This window comes from Oncorhynchus mykiss, chromosome 28 (assembly GCF_013265735.2).
Source record: "Oncorhynchus mykiss isolate Arlee chromosome 28, USDA_OmykA_1.1, whole genome shotgun sequence".
Classification (NCBI taxonomy): domain Eukaryota; kingdom Metazoa; phylum Chordata; class Actinopteri; order Salmoniformes; family Salmonidae; genus Oncorhynchus; species Oncorhynchus mykiss.
The window spans coordinates 35,327,363-35,344,578 of NC_048592.1; the positions used below are offsets into that span (position 1 = coordinate 35,327,363).

The window sequence follows — 17,216 nt, forward strand, 5'->3', positions numbered from 1 at the left end:
GGCCTGAGTAACAGGCAGTTTACTTTGGGAACGTTTCTCATCCAGGCATCAAAAAACTGCCCCCAAGCATACATTAAACTCCCTGTTCGAAGACTGACAATCACATGATTTCATTTAAGATTTTGCAGTGTGACAGGTTTTTGTGAGAGACAATTTTCATCAAAAGCAGCATCGGTTCGTTCGTTTCTGTGCGAGATTAGTACTGTAAAGCCACATTGGTACTTGTGCTGATTCACTGAGTAAAGGCGGCAGAGATTGCACACATCAAAACCATGACCACGACGTGAGTTGAACACGCAACCTTCTGATCTGGAGTCAGACGCGCTACCATTGCGCCACGAGGTCATTGACATTTAACATCTTTGGAGAGGATGCCTAGTTCAGATTTTAATGAGTGTATAATTTGGAATGGAGGCCTGGTTCTCTGGGGAAATGAACCATCTGACAATGCCACCCCCATCAGCACGTGCCTCTGCCCGGCAGGTTAAGTGTCTGAAAATAAGCAGATGCAGAGCCCAGATAGCTCAGTCGGTAGAGCATCAGACTTTTAATCTGAGGGTCCAGGGTTCAAGTCCCTGTTTGGGCGTTGCTTTAATGTTTACCTTTTCTGGCGCAGGTGTTCTGCTAGCAACCCACCTCGACAACATCCGGTGAAATTGCAGAGCGCCAAATTCAAAATATAGAAATAGTCAATATAAACTTCACAAAAATACAAGTGCTATACATCGGTTTCAAGATGAACTTCTTGTTAATCCAGCCGCTTTGTCACATTTCAAATAGGATTTACTGCGAAAGCCTACCATGCGATTATCTGAGGACAGCGCCCCACTTACAAAAACATATTCCAACCAAGTAGACGAGTCACAAAAGTCATAAATAGCGATAAAATGAATCACTTACCTTTGAACATCTTCATCTGGTTGCAGTCACAAGAGTCCCAGCTCCACAATAAAGGTTTGTTTTGTTCGAGAAAGTCCCTCTTTATATCCCAAAAACTCTGTTTTGTTGGCGCATTGTGTTCAGTAATACACTGGCTCAAAGGAGGTCAAAACATGCAGACGAATACATCCTAATAGTACCGGCAAAGTTTGTTGAAACATGTCAAGCGATGTTCATAATTAATCCTCACGTTCGTTGTCAATTGTCTAAATAATACATTTTCAACCGGACAATTGCGTATTCAATAGAAATGAAAAACAACGAAGGGCGCGCACTCTGTCACGCGCGCAAACCAGTACTGCATGCTTCCTCAGTCCACTGACAGCAAGGTCTCATTCTTCTTCATTTTTCAGAAAACAAGTCTAAACCAATGTCTAAAGACTGTTGACATCTAGTGGTAGCCATAGGAACTGCAATCTGGATCCTAACCCATTAGAAACTCAATAGGCATTCAATTGAAAACTACCCACATCAAAAAAATCCCACCTCCTGGATAACTTTTCTTCAGGTTTTTGCCTGCCATATCAGTTCTGTTATACTCAGAGACATTATTTTAACAGTTTTGGAAACTGTAGAGTGTGTTCTATCCAAATCTACCATTTATATGCATATCCTAGTTTCTGGGCCTGAGTAACAGGCAGTTTACTTTGGGAACGTTTCTCATCCAGGCATCAAAAAACTGCCCCCAAGCATACATTAAACTCCCTGTTCGAAGACTGACAATCACATGATTTCATTTAAGATTTTGCAGTGTGACAGGTTTTTGTGAGAGACAATTTTCATCAAAAGCAGCATCGGTTCGTTCGTTTCTGTGCGAGATTAGTACTGTAAAGCCACATTGGTACTTGTGCTGATTCACTGAGTAAAGGCGGCAGAGATTGCACACATCAAAACCATGACCACGACGTGAGTTGAACACGCAACCTTCTGATCTGGAGTCAGACGCGCTACCATTGCGCCACGAGGTCATTGACATTTAACATCTTTGGAGAGGATGCCTAGTTCAGATTTTAATGAGTGTATAATTTGGAATGGAGGCCTGGTTCTCTGGGGAAATGAACCATCTGACAATGCCACCCCCATCAGCACGTGCCTCTGCCCGGCAGGTTAAGTGTCTGAAAATAAGCAGATGCAGAGCCCAGATAGCTCAGTCGGTAGAGCATCAGACTTTTAATCTGAGGGTCCAGGGTTCAAGTCCCTGTTTGGGCGTTGCTTTAATGTTTACCTTTTCTGGCGCAGGTGTTCTGCTAGCAACCCACCTCGACAACATCCGGTGAAATTGCAGAGCGCCAAATTCAAAATATAGAAATAGTCAATATAAACTTCACAAAAATACAAGTGCTATACATCGGTTTCAAGATGAACTTCTTGTTAATCCAGCCGCTTTGTCACATTTCAAATAGGATTTACTGCGAAAGCCTACCATGCGATTATCTGAGGACAGCGCCCCACTTACAAAAACATATTCCAACCACGTAGACGAGTCACAAAAGTCATAAATAGCGATAAAATGAATCACTTACCTTTGAACATCTTCATCTGGTTGCAGTCACAAGAGTCCCAGCTCCACAATAAAGGTTTGTTTTGTTCGAGAAAGTCCCTCTTTATATCCCAAAAACTCTGTTTTGTTGGCGCATTGTGTTCAGTAATACACTGGCTCAAAGGAGGTCAAAACATGCAGACGAATACATCATAATAGTACCGGCAAAGTTTGTTGAAACATGTCAAGCGATGTTCATAATTAATCCTCACGTTCGTTGTCAATTGTCTAAATAATACATTTTCAACCGGACAATTGCGTATTCAATAGAAATGAAAAACAACGAAGGGCGCGCACTCTGACACGCGCGCAAACCAGTACTGCATGCTTCCTCAGTCCACTGACAGCAAGGTCTCATTCTTCTTCATTTTTCAGAAAACAAGTCTAAACCAATGTCTAAAGACTGTTGACATCTAGTGGTAGCCATAGGAACTGCAATCTGGATCCTAACCCATTAGAAACTCAATAGGCATTCAATTGAAAACTACCCACATCAAAAAAATCCCACCTCCTGGATAACTTTTCTTCAGGTTTTTGCCTGCCATATCAGTTCTGTTATACTCAGAGACATTATTTTAACAGTTTTGGAAACTGTAGAGTGTGTTCTATCCAAATCTACCATTTATATGCATATCCTAGTTTCTGGGCCTGAGTAACAGGCAGTTTACTTTGGGAACGTTTCTCATCCAGGCATCAAAAAACTGCCCCCAAGCATACATTAAACTCCCTGTTCGAAGACTGACAATCACATGATTTCATTTAAGATTTTGCAGTGTGACAGGTTTTTGTGAGAGACAATTTTCATCAAAAGCAGCATCGGTTCGTTCGTTTCTGTGCGAGATTAGTACTGTAAAGCCACATTGGTACTTGTGCTGATTCACTGAGTAAAGGCGGCAGAGATTGCACACATCAAAACCATGACCACGACGTGAGTTGAACACGCAACCTTCTGATCTGGAGTCAGACGCGCTACCATTGCGCCACGAGGTCATTGACATTTAACATCTTTGGAGAGGATGCCTAGTTCAGATTTTAATGAGTGTATAATTTGGAATGGAGGCCTGGTTCTCTGGGGAAATGAACCATCTGACAATGCCACCCCCATCAGCACGTGCCTCTGCCCGGCAGGTTAAGTGTCTGAAAATAAGCAGATGCAGAGCCCAGATAGCTCAGTCGGTAGAGCATCAGACTTTTAATCTGAGGGTCCAGGGTTCAAGTCCCTGTTTGGGCGTTGCTTTAATGTTTACCTTTTCTGGCGCAGGTGTTCTGCTAGCAACCCACCTCGACAACATCCGGTGAAATTGCAGAGCGCCAAATTCAAAATATAGAAATAGTCAATATAAACTTCACAAAAATACAAGTGCTATACATCGGTTTCAAGATGAACTTCTTGTTAATCCAGCCGCTTTGTCACATTTCAAATAGGATTTACTGCGAAAGCCTACCATGCGATTATCTGAGGACAGCGCCCCACTTACAAAAACATATTCCAACCACGTAGACGAGTCACAAAAGTCATAAATAGCGATAAAATGAATCACTTACCTTTGAACATCTTCATCTGGTTGCAGTCACAAGAGTCCCAGCTCCACAATAAAGGTTTGTTTTGTTCGAGAAAGTCCCTCTTTATATCCCAAAAACTCTGTTTTGTTGGCGCATTGTGTTCAGTAATACACTGGCTCAAAGGAGGTCAAAACATGCAGACGAATACATCCTAATAGTACCGGCAAAGTTTGTTGAAACATGTCAAGCGATGTTCATAATTAATCCTCACGTTCGTTGTCAATTGTCTAAATAATACATTTTCAACCGGACAATTGCGTATTCAATAGAAATGAAAAACAACGAAGGGCGCGCACTCTGTCACGCGCGCAAACCAGTACTGCATGCTTCCTCAGTCCACTGACAGCAAGGTCTCATTCTTCTTCATTTTTCAGAAAACAAGTCTAAACCAATGTCTAAAGACTGTTGACATCTAGTGGTAGCCATAGGAACTGCAATCTGGATCCTAACCCATTAGAAACTCAATAGGCATTCAATTGAAAACTACCCACATCAAAAAAATCCCACCTCCTGGATAACTTTTCTTCAGGTTTTTGCCTGCCATATCAGTTCTGTTATACTCAGAGACATTATTTTAACAGTTTTGGAAACTGTAGAGTGTGTTCTATCCAAATCTACCATTTATATGCATATCCTAGTTTCTGGGCCTGAGTAACAGGCAGTTTACTTTGGGAACGTTTCTCATCCAGGCATCAAAAAACTGCCCCCAAGCATACATTAAACTCCCTGTTCGAAGACTGACAATCACATGATTTCATTTAAGATTTTGCAGTGTGACAGGTTTTTGTGAGAGACAATTTTCATCAAAAGCAGCATCGGTTCGTTCGTTTCTGTGCGAGATTAGTACTGTAAAGCCACATTGGTACTTGTGCTGATTCACTGAGTAAAGGCGGCAGAGATTGCACACATCAAAACCATGACCACGACATGAGTTGAACACGCAACCTTCTGATCTGGAGTCAGACGCGCTACCATTGCGCCACGAGGTCATTGACATTTAACATCTTTGGAGAGGATGCCTAGTTCAGATTTTAATGAGTGTATAATTTGGAATGGAGGCCTGGTTCTCTGGGGAAATGAACCATCTGACAATGCCACCCCCATCAGCACGTGCCTCTGCCCGGCAGGTTAAGTGTCTGAAAATAAGCAGATGCAGAGCCCAGATAGCTCAGTCGGTAGAGCATCAGACTTTTAATCTGAGGGTCCAGGGTTCAAGTCCCTGTTTGGGCGTTGCTTTAATGTTTACCTTTTCTGGCGCAGGTGTTCTGCTAGCAACCCACCTCGACAACATCCGGTGAAATTGCAGAGCGCCAAATTCAAAATATAGAAATAGTCAATATAAACTTCACAAAAATACAAGTGCTATACATCGGTTTCAAGATGAACTTCTTGTTAATCCAGCCGCTTTGTCACATTTCAAATAGGATTTACTGCGAAAGCCTACCATGCGATTATCTGAGGACAGCGCCCCACTTACAAAAACATATTCCAACCAAGTAGACGAGTCACAAAAGTCATAAATAGCGATAAAATGAATCACTTACCTTTGAACATCTTCATCTGGTTGCAGTCACAAGAGTCCCAGCTCCACAATAAAGGTTTGTTTTGTTCGAGAAAGTCCCTCTTTATATCCCAAAAACTCTGTTTTGTTGGCGCATTGTGTTCAGTAATACACTGGCTCAAAGGAGGTCAAAACATGCAGACGAATACATCCTAATAGTACCGGCAAAGTTTGTTGAAACATGTCAAGCGATGTTCATAATTAATCCTCACGTTCGTTGTCAATTGTCTAAATAATACATTTTCAACCGGACAATTGCGTATTCAATAGAAATGAAAAACAACGAAGGGCGCGCACTCTGTCACGCGCGCAAACCAGTACTGCATGCTTCCTCAGTCCACTGACAGCAAGGTCTCATTCTTCTTCATTTTTCAGAAAACAAGTCTAAACCAATGTCTAAAGACTGTTGACATCTAGTGGTAGCCATAGGAACTGCAATCTGGATCCTAACCCATTAGAAACTCAATAGGCATTCAATTGAAAACTACCCACATCAAAAAAATCCCACCTCCTGGATAACTTTTCTTCAGGTTTTTGCCTGCCATATCAGTTCTGTTATACTCAGAGACATTATTTTAACAGTTTTGGAAACTGTAGAGTGTGTTCTATCCAAATCTACCATTTATATGCATATCCTAGTTTCTGGGCCTGAGTAACAGGCAGTTTACTTTGGGAACGTTTCTCATCCAGGCATCAAAAAACTGCCCCCAAGCATACATTAAACTCCCTGTTCGAAGACTGACAATCACATGATTTCATTTAAGATTTTGCAGTGTGACAGGTTTTTGTGAGAGACAATTTTCATCAAAAGCAGCATCGGTTCGTTCGTTTCTGTGCGAGATTAGTACTGTAAAGCCACATTGGTACTTGTGCTGATTCACTGAGTAAAGGCGGCAGAGATTGCACACATCAAAACCATGACCACGACGTGAGTTGAACACGCAACCTTCTGATCTGGAGTCAGACGCGCTACCATTGCGCCACGAGGTCATTGACATTTAACATCTTTGGAGAGGATGCCTAGTTCAGATTTTAATGAGTGTATAATTTGGAATGGAGGCCTGGTTCTCTGGGGAAATGAACCATCTGACAATGCCACCCCCATCAGCACGTGCCTCTGCCCGGCAGGTTAAGTGTCTGAAAATAAGCAGATGCAGAGCCCAGATAGCTCAGTCGGTAGAGCATCAGACTTTTAATCTGAGGGTCCAGGGTTCAAGTCCCTGTTTGGGCGTTGCTTTAATGTTTACCTTTTCTGGCGCAGGTGTTCTGCTAGCAACCCACCTCGACAACATCCGGTGAAATTGCAGAGCGCCAAATTCAAAATATAGAAATAGTCAATATAAACTTCACAAAAATACAAGTGCTATACATCGGTTTCAAGATGAACTTCTTGTTAATCCAGCCGCTTTGTCACATTTCAAATAGGATTTACTGCGAAAGCCTACCATGCGATTATCTGAGGACAGCGCCCCACTTACAAAAACATATTCCAACCAAGTAGACGAGTCACAAAAGTCATAAATAGCGATAAAATGAATCACTTACCTTTGAACATCTTCATCTGGTTGCAGTCACAAGAGTCCCAGCTCCACAATAAAGGTTTGTTTTGTTCGAGAAAGTCCCTCTTTATATCCCAAAAACTCTGTTTTGTTGGCGCATTGTGTTCAGTAATACACTGGCTCAAAGGAGGTCAAAACATGCAGACGAATACATCCTAATAGTACCGGCAAAGTTTGTTGAAACATGTCAAGCGATGTTCATAATTAATCCTCACGTTGTCAATTGTCTAAATAATACATTTTCAACCGGACAATTGCGTATTCAATAGAAATGAAAAACAACGAAGGGCGCGCACTCTGTCACGCGCGCAAACCAGTACTGCATGCTTCCTCAGTCCACTGACAGCAAGGTCTCATTCTTCTTCATTTTTCAGAAAACAAGTCTAAACCAATGTCTAAAGACTGTTGACATCTAGTGGTAGCCATAGGAACTGCAATCTGGATCCTAACCCATTAGAAACTCAATAGGCATTCAATTGAAAACTACCCACATCAAAAAAAATCCCACCTCCTGGATAACTTTTCTTCAGGTTTTTGCCTGCCATATCAGTTCTGTTATACTCAGAGACATTATTTTAACAGTTTTGGAAACTGTAGAGTGTGTTCTATCCAAATCTACCATTTATATGCATATCCTAGTTTCTGGGCCTGAGTAACAGGCAGTTTACTTTGGGAACGTTTCTCATCCAGGCATCAAAAAACTGCCCCCAAGCATACATTAAACTCCCTGTTCGAAGACTGACAATCACATGATTTCATTTAAGATTTTGCAGTGTGACAGGTTTTTGTGAGAGACAATTTTCATCAAAAGCAGCATCGGTTCGTTCGTTTCTGTGCGAGATTAGTACTGTAAAGCCACATTGGTACTTGTGCTGATTCACTGAGTAAAGGCGGCAGAGATTGCACACATCAAAACCATGACCACGACGTGAGTTGAACACGCAACCTTCTGATCTGGAGTCAGACGCGCTACCATTGCGCCACGAGGTCATTGACATTTAACATCTTTGGAGAGGATGCCTAGTTCAGATTTTAATGAGTGTATAATTTGGAATGGAGGCCTGGTTCTCTGGGGAAATGAACCATCTGACAATGCCACCCCCATCAGCACGTGCCTCTGCCCGGCAGGTTAAGTGTCTGAAAATAAGCAGATGCAGAGCCCAGATAGCTCAGTCGGTAGAGCATCAGACTTTTAATCTGAGGGTCCAGGGTTCAAGTCCCTGTTTGGGAGTTGCTTTAATGTTTACCTTTTCTGGCGCAGGTGTTCTGCTAGCAACCCACCTCGACAACATCCGGTGAAATTGCAGAGCGCCAAATTCAAAATATAGAAATAGTCAATATAAACTTCACAAAAATACAAGTGCTATACATCGGTTTCAAGATGAACTTCTTGTTAATCCAGCCGCTTTGTCACATTTCAAATAGGATTTACTGCGAAAGCCTACCATGCGATTATCTGAGGACAGCGCCCCACTTACAAAAACATATTCCAACCAAGTAGACGAGTCACAAAAGTCATAAATAGCGATAAAATGAATCACTTACCTTTGAACATCTTCATCTGGTTGCAGTCACAAGAGTCCCAGCTCCACAATAAAGGTTTGTTTTGTTCGAGAAAGTCCCTCTTTATATCCCAAAAACTCTGTTTTGTTGGCGCATTGTGTTCAGTAATACACTGGCTCAAAGGAGGTCAAAACATGCAGACGAATACATCCTAATAGTACCGGCAAAGTTTGTTGAAACATGTCAAGCGATGTTCATAATTAATCCTCACGTTCGTTGTCAATTGTCTAAATAATACATTTTCAACCGGACAATTGCGTATTCAATAGAAATGAAAAACAACGAAGGGCGCGCACTCTGTCACGCGCGCAAACCAGTACTGCATGCTTCCTCAGTCCACTGACAGCAAGGTCTCATTCTTCTTCATTTTTCAGAAAACAAGTCTAAACCAATGTCTAAAGACTGTTGACATCTAGTGGTAGCCATAGGAACTGCAATCTGGATCCTAACCCATTAGAAACTCAATAGGCATTCAATTGAAAACTACCCACATCAAAAAAATCCCACCTCCTGGATAACTTTTCTTCAGGTTTTTGCCTGCCATATCAGTTCTGTTATACTCAGAGACATTATTTTAACAGTTTTGGAAACTGTAGAGTGTGTTCTATCCAAATCTACCATTTATATGCATATCCTAGTTTCTGGGCCTGAGTAACAGGCAGTTTACTTTGGGAACGTTTCTCATCCAGGCATCAAAAAACTGCCCCCAAGCATACATTAAACTCCCTGTTCGAAGACTGACAATCACATGATTTCATTTAAGATTTTGCAGTGTGACAGGTTTTTGTGGGAGACAATTTTCATCAAAAGCAGCATTGGTTTGTTCGTTTCTGTGCGAGATTAGTACTGTAAAGCCACATTGGTACTTGTGCTGATTCACTGAGTAAAGGCGGCAGAGATTGCACACATAAAAACCATGACCACGACGTGAGTTGAACACGCAACCTTCTGATCTGGAGTCAGACGCGCTACCATTGCGCCACGAGGTCATTGACATTTAACATCTTTGGAGAGGATGCCTAGTTCAGATTTTAATGAGTGTATAATTTGGAATGGAGGCCTGGTTCTCTGGGGAAATGAACCATCTGACAATGCCACCCCCATCAGCACGTGCCTCTGCCCGGCAGGTTAAGTGTCTGAAAATAAGCAGATGCAGAGCCCAGATAGCTCAGTCGGTAGAGCATCAGACTTTTAATCTGAGGGTCCAGGGTTCAAGTCCCTGTTTGGGCGTTGCTTTAATGTTTACCTTTTCTGGCGCAGGTGTTCTGCCAGCAACCCACCTCGACAACATCCGGTGAAATTGCAGAGCGCCAAATTCAAAATATAGAAATAGTCAATATAAACATTCACAAAAATACAAGTGCTATACATCGGCTTAAAGATGAACTTCTTGTTAATCCAGCCGCTTTGTCACATTTCAAATAGGATTTACTGCGAAAGCCTACCATGCGATTATCGGAGGACAGCGCCCCACTTACAAAAACATATTCCAACCAAGTAGACGAGTCACAAAAGTCATAAATAGCGATAAAATGAATCACTTACCTTTGAACATCTTCATCTGGTTGCAGTCACAAGAGTCCCAGCTCCACAATAAAGGTTTGTTTTGTTCGAGAAAGTCCCTCTTTATATCCCAAAAACTCTGTTTTGTTGGCGCATTGTGTTCAGTAATACAATGGCTCAAAGGAGGTCAAAACATGCAGACGAATACATCCTAATAGTACCGGCAAAGTTTGTTGAAACATGTCAAACGATGTTCATAATTAATCCTCACGTTGTCAATTGTCTAAATAATACATTTTCAACCGGACAATTGCGTATTCAATAGAAATGAAAAACAACGAAGGGCGCGCACTCTGTCACGCGCGCAAACCAGTACTGCATGCTTCCTCAGTCCACTGACAGCAAGGTCTCATTCTTCTTCATTTTTCAGAAAACAAGTCTAAACCAATGTCTAAAGACTGTTGACATCTAGTGGTAGCCATAGGAACTGCAATCTGGATCCTAACCCATTAGAAACTCAATAGGCATTCAATTGAAAACTACCCACATCAAAAAAATCCCACCTCCTGGATAACTTTTCTTCAGGTTTTTGCCTGCCATATCAGTTCTGTTATACTCAGAGACATTATTTTAACAGTTTTGGAAACTGTAGAGTGTGTTCTATCCAAATCTACCATTTATATGCATATCCTAGTTTCTGGGCCTGAGTAACAGGCAGTTTACTTTGGGAACGTTTCTCATCCAGGCATCAAAAAACTGCCCCCAAGCATACATTAAACTCCCTGTTCGAAGACTGACAATCACATGATTTCATTTAAGATTTTGCAGTGTGACAGGTTTTTGTGGGAGACAATTTTCATCAAAAGCAGCATTGGTTTGTTCGTTTCTGTGCGAGATTAGTACTGTAAAGCCACATTGGTACTTGTGCTGATTCACTGAGTAAAGGCGGCAGAGATTGCACACATAAAAACCATGACCACGACTTGAGTTGAACACGCAACCTTCTGATCTGGAGTCAGACGCGCTACCATTGCGCCACGAGGTCATTGACATTTAACATCTTTGGAGAGGATGCCTAGTTCAGATTTTAATGAGTGTATAATTTGGAATGGAGGCCTGGTTCTCTGGGGAAATGAACCATCTGACAATGCCACCCCCATCAGCACGTGCCTCTGCCCGGCAGGTTAAGTGTCTGAAAATAAGCAGATGCAGAGCCCAGATAGCTCAGTCGGTAGAGCATCAGACTTTTAATCTGAGGGTCCAGGGTTCAAGTCCCTGTTTGGGCGTTGCTTTAATGTTTACCTTTTCTGGCGCAGGTGTTCTGCCAGCAACCCACCTCGACAACATCCGGTGAAATTGCAGAGCGCCAAATTCAAAATATAGAAATAGTCAATATAAACATTCACAAAAATACAAGTGCTATACATCGGCTTAAAGATGAACTTCTTGTTAATCCAGCCGCTTTGTCACATTTCAAATAGGATTTACTGCGAAAGCCTACCATGCGATTATCGGAGGACAGCGCCCCACTTACAAAAACATATTCCAACCAAGTAGACGAGTCACAAAAGTCATAAATAGCGATAAAATGAATCACTTACCTTTGAACATCTTCATCTGGTTGCAGTCACAAGAGTCCCAGCTCCACAATAAAGGTTTGTTTTGTTCGAGAAAGTCCCTCTTTATATCCCAAAAACTCTGTTTTGTTGGCGCATTGTGTTCAGTAATACAATGGCTCAAAGGAGGTCAAAACATGCAGACGAATACATCCTAATAGTACCGGCAAAGTTTGTTGAAACATGTCAAACGATGTTCATAATTAATCCTCACGTTGTCAATTGTCTAAATAATACATTTTCAACCGGACAATTGCGTATTCAATAGAAATGAAAAACAACGAAGGGCGCGCACTCTGTCACGCGCGCAAACCAGTACTGCATGCTTCCTCAGTCCACTGACAGCAAGGTCTCATTCTTCTTCATTTTTCAGAAAACAAGTCTAAACCAATGTCTAAAGACTGTTGACATCTAGTGGTAGCCATAGGAACTGCAATCTGGATCCTAACCCATTAGAAACTCAATAGGCATTCAATTGAAAACTACCCACATCAAAAAAATCCCACCTCCTGGATAACTTTTCTTCAGGTTTTTGCCTGCCATATCAGTTCTGTTATACTCAGAGACATTATTTTAACAGTTTTGGAAACTGTAGAGTGTGTTCTATCCAAATCTACCATTTATATGCATATCCTAGTTTCTGGGCCTGAGTAACAGGCAGTTTACTTTGGGAACGTTTCTCATCCAGGCATCAAAAAACTGCCCCCAAGCATACATTAAACTCCCTGTTCGAAGACTGACAATCACATGATTTCATTTAAGATTTTGCAGTGTGACAGGTTTTTGTGGGAGACAATTTTCATCAAAAGCAGCATTGGTTTGTTCGTTTCTGTGCGAGATTAGTACTGTAAAGCCACATTGGTACTTGTGCTGATTCACTGAGTAAAGGCGGCAGAGATTGCACACATAAAAACCATGACCACGACGTGAGTTGAACACGCAACCTTCTGATCTGGAGTCAGACGCGCTACCATTGCGCCACGAGGTCATTGACATTTAACATCTTTGGAGAGGATGCCTAGTTCAGATTTTAATGAGTGTATAATTTGGAATGGAGGCCTGGTTCTCTGGGGAAATGAACCATCTGACAATGCCACCCCCATCAGCACGTGCCTCTGCCCGGCAGGTTAAGTGTCTGAAAATAAGCAGATGCAGAGCCCAGATAGCTCAGTCGGTAGAGCATCAGACTTTTAATCTGAGGGTCCAGGGTTCAAGTCCCTGTTTGGGCGTTGCTTTAATGTTTACCTTTTCTGGCGCAGGTGTTCTGCCAGCAACCCACCTCGACAACATCCGGTGAAATTGCAGAGCGCCAAATTCAAAATATAGAAATAGTCAATATAAACATTCACAAAAATACAAGTGCTATACATCGGCTTAAAGATGAACTTCTTGTTAATCCAGCCGCTTTGTCACATTTCAAATAGGATTTACTGCGAAAGCCTACCATGCGATTATCGGAGGACAGCGCCCCACTTACAAAAACATATTCCAACCAAGTAGACGAGTCACAAAAGTCATAAATAGCGATAAAATGAATCACTTACCTTTGAACATCTTCATCTGGTTGCAGTCACAAGAGTCCCAGCTCCACAATAAAGGTTTGTTTTGTTCGAGAAAGTCCCTCTTTATATCCCAAAAACTCTGTTTTGTTGGCGCATTGTGTTCAGTAATACAATGGCTCAAAGGAGGTCAAAACATGCAGACGAATACATCCTAATAGTACCGGCAAAGTTTGTTGAAACATGTCAAACGATGTTCATAATTAATCCTCACGTTGTCAATTGTCTAAATAATACATTTTCAACCGGACAATTGCGTATTCAATAGAAATGAAAAACAACGAAGGGCGCGCACTCTGTCACGCGCGCAAACCAGTACTGCATGCTTCCTCAGTCCACTGACAGCAAGGTCTCATTCTTCTTCATTTTTCAGAAAACAAGTCTAAACCAATGTCTAAAGACTGTTGACATCTAGTGGTAGCCATAGGAACTGCAATCTGGATCCTAACCCATTAGAAACTCAATAGGCATTCAATTGAAAACTACCCACATCAAAAAAATCCCACCTCCTGGATAACTTTTCTTCAGGTTTTTGCCTGCCATATCAGTTCTGTTATACTCAGAGACATTATTTTAACAGTTTTGGAAACTGTAGAGTGTGTTCTATCCAAATCTACCATTTATATGCATATCCTAGTTTCTGGGCCTGAGTAACAGGCAGTTTACTTTGGGAACGTTTCTCATCCAGGCATCAAAAAACTGCCCCCAAGCATACATTAAACTCCCTGTTCGAAGACTGACAATCACATGATTTCATTTAAGATTTTGCAGTGTGACAGGTTTTTGTGGGAGACAATTTTCATCAAAAGCAGCATTGGTTTGTTCGTTTCTGTGCGAGATTAGTACTGTAAAGCCACATTGGTACTTGTGCTGATTCACTGAGTAAAGGCGGCAGAGATTGCACACATAAAAACCATGACCACGACGTGAGTTGAACACGCAACCTTCTGATCTGGAGTCAGACGCGCTACCATTGCGCCACGAGGTCATTGACATTTAACATCTTTGGAGAGGATGCCTAGTTCAGATTTTAATGAGTGTATAATTTGGAATGGAGGCCTGGTTCTCTGGGGAAATGAACCATCTGACAATGCCACCCCCATCAGCACGTGCCTCTGCCCGGCAGGTTAAGTGTCTGAAAATAAGCAGATGCAGAGCCCAGATAGCTCAGTCGGTAGAGCATCAGACTTTTAATCTGAGGGTCCAGGGTTCAAGTCCCTGTTTGGGCGTTGCTTTAATGTTTACCTTTTCTGGCGCAGGTGTTCTGCCAGCAACCCACCTCGACAACATCCGGTGAAATTGCAGAGCGCCAAATTCAAAATATAGAAATAGTCAATATAAACATTCACAAAAATACAAGTGCTATACATCGGCTTAAAGATGAACTTCTTGTTAATCCAGCCGCTTTGTCACATTTCAAATAGGATTTACTGCGAAAGCCTACCATGCGATTATCGGAGGACAGCGCCCCACTTACAAAAACATATTCCAACCAAGTAGACGAGTCACAAAAGTCATAAATAGCGATAAAATGAATCACTTACCTTTGAACATCTTCATCTGGTTGCAGTCACAAGAGTCCCAGCTCCACAATAAAGGTTTGTTTTGTTCGAGAAAGTCCCTCTTTATATCCCAAAAACTCTGTTTTGTTGGCGCATTGTGTTCAGTAATACACTGGCTCAAAGGAGGTCAAAACATGCAGACGAATACATCCTAATAGTACCGGCAAAGTTTGTTGAAACATGTCAAGCGATGTTCATAATTAATCCTCACGTTCGTTGTCAATTGTCTAAATAATACATTTTCAACCGGACAATTGCGTATTCAATAGAAATGAAAAACAACGAAGGGCGCGCACTCTGTCACGCGCGCAAACCAGTACTGCATGCTTCCTCAGTCCACTGACAGCAAGGTCTCATTCTTCTTCATTTTTCAGAAAACAAGTCTAAACCAATGTCTAAAGACTGTTGACATCTAGTGGTAGCCATAGGAACTGCAATCTGGATCCTAACCCATTAGAAACTCAATAGGCATTCAATTGAAAACTACCCACATCAAAAAAATCCCACCTCCTGGATAACTTTTCTTCAGGTTTTTGCCTGCCATATCAGTTCTGTTATACTCAGAGACATTATTTTAACAGTTTTGGAAACTGTAGAGTGTGTTCTATCCAAATCTACCATTTATATGCATATCCTAGTTTCTGGGCCTGAGTAACAGGCAGTTTACTTTGGGAACGTTTCTCATCCAGGCATCAAAAAACTGCCCCCAAGCATACATTAAACTCCCTGTTCGAAGACTGACAATCACATGATTTCATTTAAGATTTTGCAGTGTGACAGGTTTTTGTGGGAGACAATTTTCATCAAAAGCAGCATTGGTTTGTTCGTTTCTGTGCGAGATTAGTACTGTAAAGCCACATTGGTACTTGTGCTGATTCACTGAGTAAAGGCGGCAGAGATTGCACACATAAAAACCATGACCACGACGTGAGTTGAACACGCAACCTTCTGATCTGGAGTCAGACGCGCTACCATTGCGCCACGAGATCATTGACATTTAACATCTTTGGAGAGGATGCCTAGTTCAGATTTTAATGAGTGTATAATTTGGAATGGAGGCCTGGTTCTCTGGGGAAATGAACCATCTGACAATGCCACCCCCATCAGCACGTGCCTCTGCCCGGCAGGTTAAGTGTCTGAAAATAAGCAGATGCAGAGCCCAGATAGCTCAGTCGGTAGAGCATCAGACTTTTAATCTGAGGGTCCAGGGTTCAAGTCCCTGTTTGGGCGTTGCTTTAATGTTTACCTTTTCTGGCGCAGGTGTTCTGCCAGCAACCCACCTCGACAACATCCGGTGAAATTGCAGAGCGCCAAATTCAAAATATAGAAATAGTCAATATAAACATTCACAAAAATACAAGTGTTATACATCGGCTTAAAGATGAACTTCTTGTTAATCCAGCCGCTTTGTCACATTTCAAATAGGATTTACTGCGAAAGCCTACCATGCGATTATCGGAGGACAGCGCCCCACTTACAAAAACATATTCCAACCAAGTAGACGAGTCACAAAAGTCATAAATAGCGATAAAATGAATCACTTACCTTTGAACATCTTCATCTGGTTGCAGTCACAAGAGTCCCAGCTCCACAATAAAGGTTTGTTTTGTTCGAGAAAGTCCCTCTTTATATCCCAAAAACTCTGTTTTGTTGGCGCATTGTGTTCAGTAATACAATGGCTCAAAGGAGGTCAAAACATGCAGACGAATACATCCTAATAGTACCGGCAAAGTTTGTTGAAACATGTCAAACGATGTTCATAATTAATCCTCACGTTGTCAATTGTCTAAATAATACATTTTCAACCGGACAATTGCGTATTCAATAGAAATGAAAAACAACGAAGGGCGCGCACTCTGTCACGCGCGCAAACCAGTACTGCATGCTTCCTCAGTCCACTGACAGCAAGGTCTCATTCTTCTTCATTTTTCAGAAAACAAGTCTAAACCAATGTCTAAAGACTGTTGACATCTAGTGGTAGCCATAGGAACTGCAATCTGGATCCTAACCCATTAGAAACTCAATAGGCATTCAATTGAAAACTACCCACATCAAAAAAATCCCACCTCCTGGATAACTTTTCTTCAGCTTTTTGCCTGCCATATCAGTTCTGTTATACTCAGAGACATTATTTTAACAGTTTTGGAAACTGTAGAGTGTGTTCTATCCAAATCTACCATTTATATGCATATCCTAGTTTCTGGGCCTGAGTAACAGGCAGTTTACTTTGGGAACGTTTCTCATCCAGGCA

At 41.8% G+C, this 17,216-nt stretch overlaps 22 non-coding genes across 22 annotated transcripts; 11 read left to right on the forward strand and 11 right to left on the reverse strand.

The window, feature by feature from the left end:
* Positions 1-273: 273 nt before the first annotated feature.
* trnaw-cca lies at positions 274-345 on the reverse strand. Its single transcript has one exon. It is a non-coding gene; the product is annotated as a tRNA-Trp (tRNA).
* A 168-nt stretch (positions 346-513) lies between these two features.
* trnak-uuu lies at positions 514-586 on the forward strand. The gene has a single exon. It is a non-coding gene; the product is annotated as a tRNA-Lys (tRNA).
* A 1,249-nt stretch (positions 587-1,835) lies between these two features.
* Positions 1,836-1,907, reverse strand: trnaw-cca. Its single transcript has one exon. It is a non-coding gene; the product is annotated as a tRNA-Trp (tRNA).
* A 168-nt stretch (positions 1,908-2,075) lies between these two features.
* On the forward strand, positions 2,076-2,148 carry trnak-uuu. The gene has a single exon. It is a non-coding gene; the product is annotated as a tRNA-Lys (tRNA).
* A 1,249-nt stretch (positions 2,149-3,397) lies between these two features.
* Positions 3,398-3,469, reverse strand: trnaw-cca. Its single transcript has one exon. It is a non-coding gene; the product is annotated as a tRNA-Trp (tRNA).
* A 168-nt stretch (positions 3,470-3,637) lies between these two features.
* trnak-uuu lies at positions 3,638-3,710 on the forward strand. The gene has a single exon. It is a non-coding gene; the product is annotated as a tRNA-Lys (tRNA).
* A 1,249-nt stretch (positions 3,711-4,959) lies between these two features.
* On the reverse strand, positions 4,960-5,031 carry trnaw-cca. Its single transcript has one exon. It is a non-coding gene; the product is annotated as a tRNA-Trp (tRNA).
* Positions 5,032-5,199: 168 nt separating this feature from the next.
* trnak-uuu lies at positions 5,200-5,272 on the forward strand. Its single transcript has one exon. It is a non-coding gene; the product is annotated as a tRNA-Lys (tRNA).
* A 1,249-nt stretch (positions 5,273-6,521) lies between these two features.
* trnaw-cca lies at positions 6,522-6,593 on the reverse strand. The gene has a single exon. It is a non-coding gene; the product is annotated as a tRNA-Trp (tRNA).
* A 168-nt stretch (positions 6,594-6,761) lies between these two features.
* Positions 6,762-6,834, forward strand: trnak-uuu. The gene has a single exon. It is a non-coding gene; the product is annotated as a tRNA-Lys (tRNA).
* A 1,246-nt stretch (positions 6,835-8,080) lies between these two features.
* trnaw-cca lies at positions 8,081-8,152 on the reverse strand. Its single transcript has one exon. It is a non-coding gene; the product is annotated as a tRNA-Trp (tRNA).
* A 168-nt stretch (positions 8,153-8,320) lies between these two features.
* On the forward strand, positions 8,321-8,393 carry trnak-uuu. The gene has a single exon. It is a non-coding gene; the product is annotated as a tRNA-Lys (tRNA).
* Positions 8,394-9,642: 1,249 nt separating this feature from the next.
* On the reverse strand, positions 9,643-9,714 carry trnaw-cca. The gene has a single exon. It is a non-coding gene; the product is annotated as a tRNA-Trp (tRNA).
* A 168-nt stretch (positions 9,715-9,882) lies between these two features.
* Positions 9,883-9,955, forward strand: trnak-uuu. The gene has a single exon. It is a non-coding gene; the product is annotated as a tRNA-Lys (tRNA).
* A 1,246-nt stretch (positions 9,956-11,201) lies between these two features.
* Positions 11,202-11,273, reverse strand: trnaw-cca. Its single transcript has one exon. It is a non-coding gene; the product is annotated as a tRNA-Trp (tRNA).
* A 168-nt stretch (positions 11,274-11,441) lies between these two features.
* trnak-uuu lies at positions 11,442-11,514 on the forward strand. Its single transcript has one exon. It is a non-coding gene; the product is annotated as a tRNA-Lys (tRNA).
* A 1,246-nt stretch (positions 11,515-12,760) lies between these two features.
* Positions 12,761-12,832, reverse strand: trnaw-cca. The gene has a single exon. It is a non-coding gene; the product is annotated as a tRNA-Trp (tRNA).
* A 168-nt stretch (positions 12,833-13,000) lies between these two features.
* Positions 13,001-13,073, forward strand: trnak-uuu. Its single transcript has one exon. It is a non-coding gene; the product is annotated as a tRNA-Lys (tRNA).
* A 1,246-nt stretch (positions 13,074-14,319) lies between these two features.
* trnaw-cca lies at positions 14,320-14,391 on the reverse strand. The gene has a single exon. It is a non-coding gene; the product is annotated as a tRNA-Trp (tRNA).
* Positions 14,392-14,559: 168 nt separating this feature from the next.
* trnak-uuu lies at positions 14,560-14,632 on the forward strand. The gene has a single exon. It is a non-coding gene; the product is annotated as a tRNA-Lys (tRNA).
* Positions 14,633-15,882: 1,250 nt separating this feature from the next.
* trnaw-cca lies at positions 15,883-15,954 on the reverse strand. The gene has a single exon. It is a non-coding gene; the product is annotated as a tRNA-Trp (tRNA).
* A 168-nt stretch (positions 15,955-16,122) lies between these two features.
* Positions 16,123-16,195, forward strand: trnak-uuu. The gene has a single exon. It is a non-coding gene; the product is annotated as a tRNA-Lys (tRNA).
* The last annotated feature ends 1,021 nt before the right edge of the window (positions 16,196-17,216 follow it).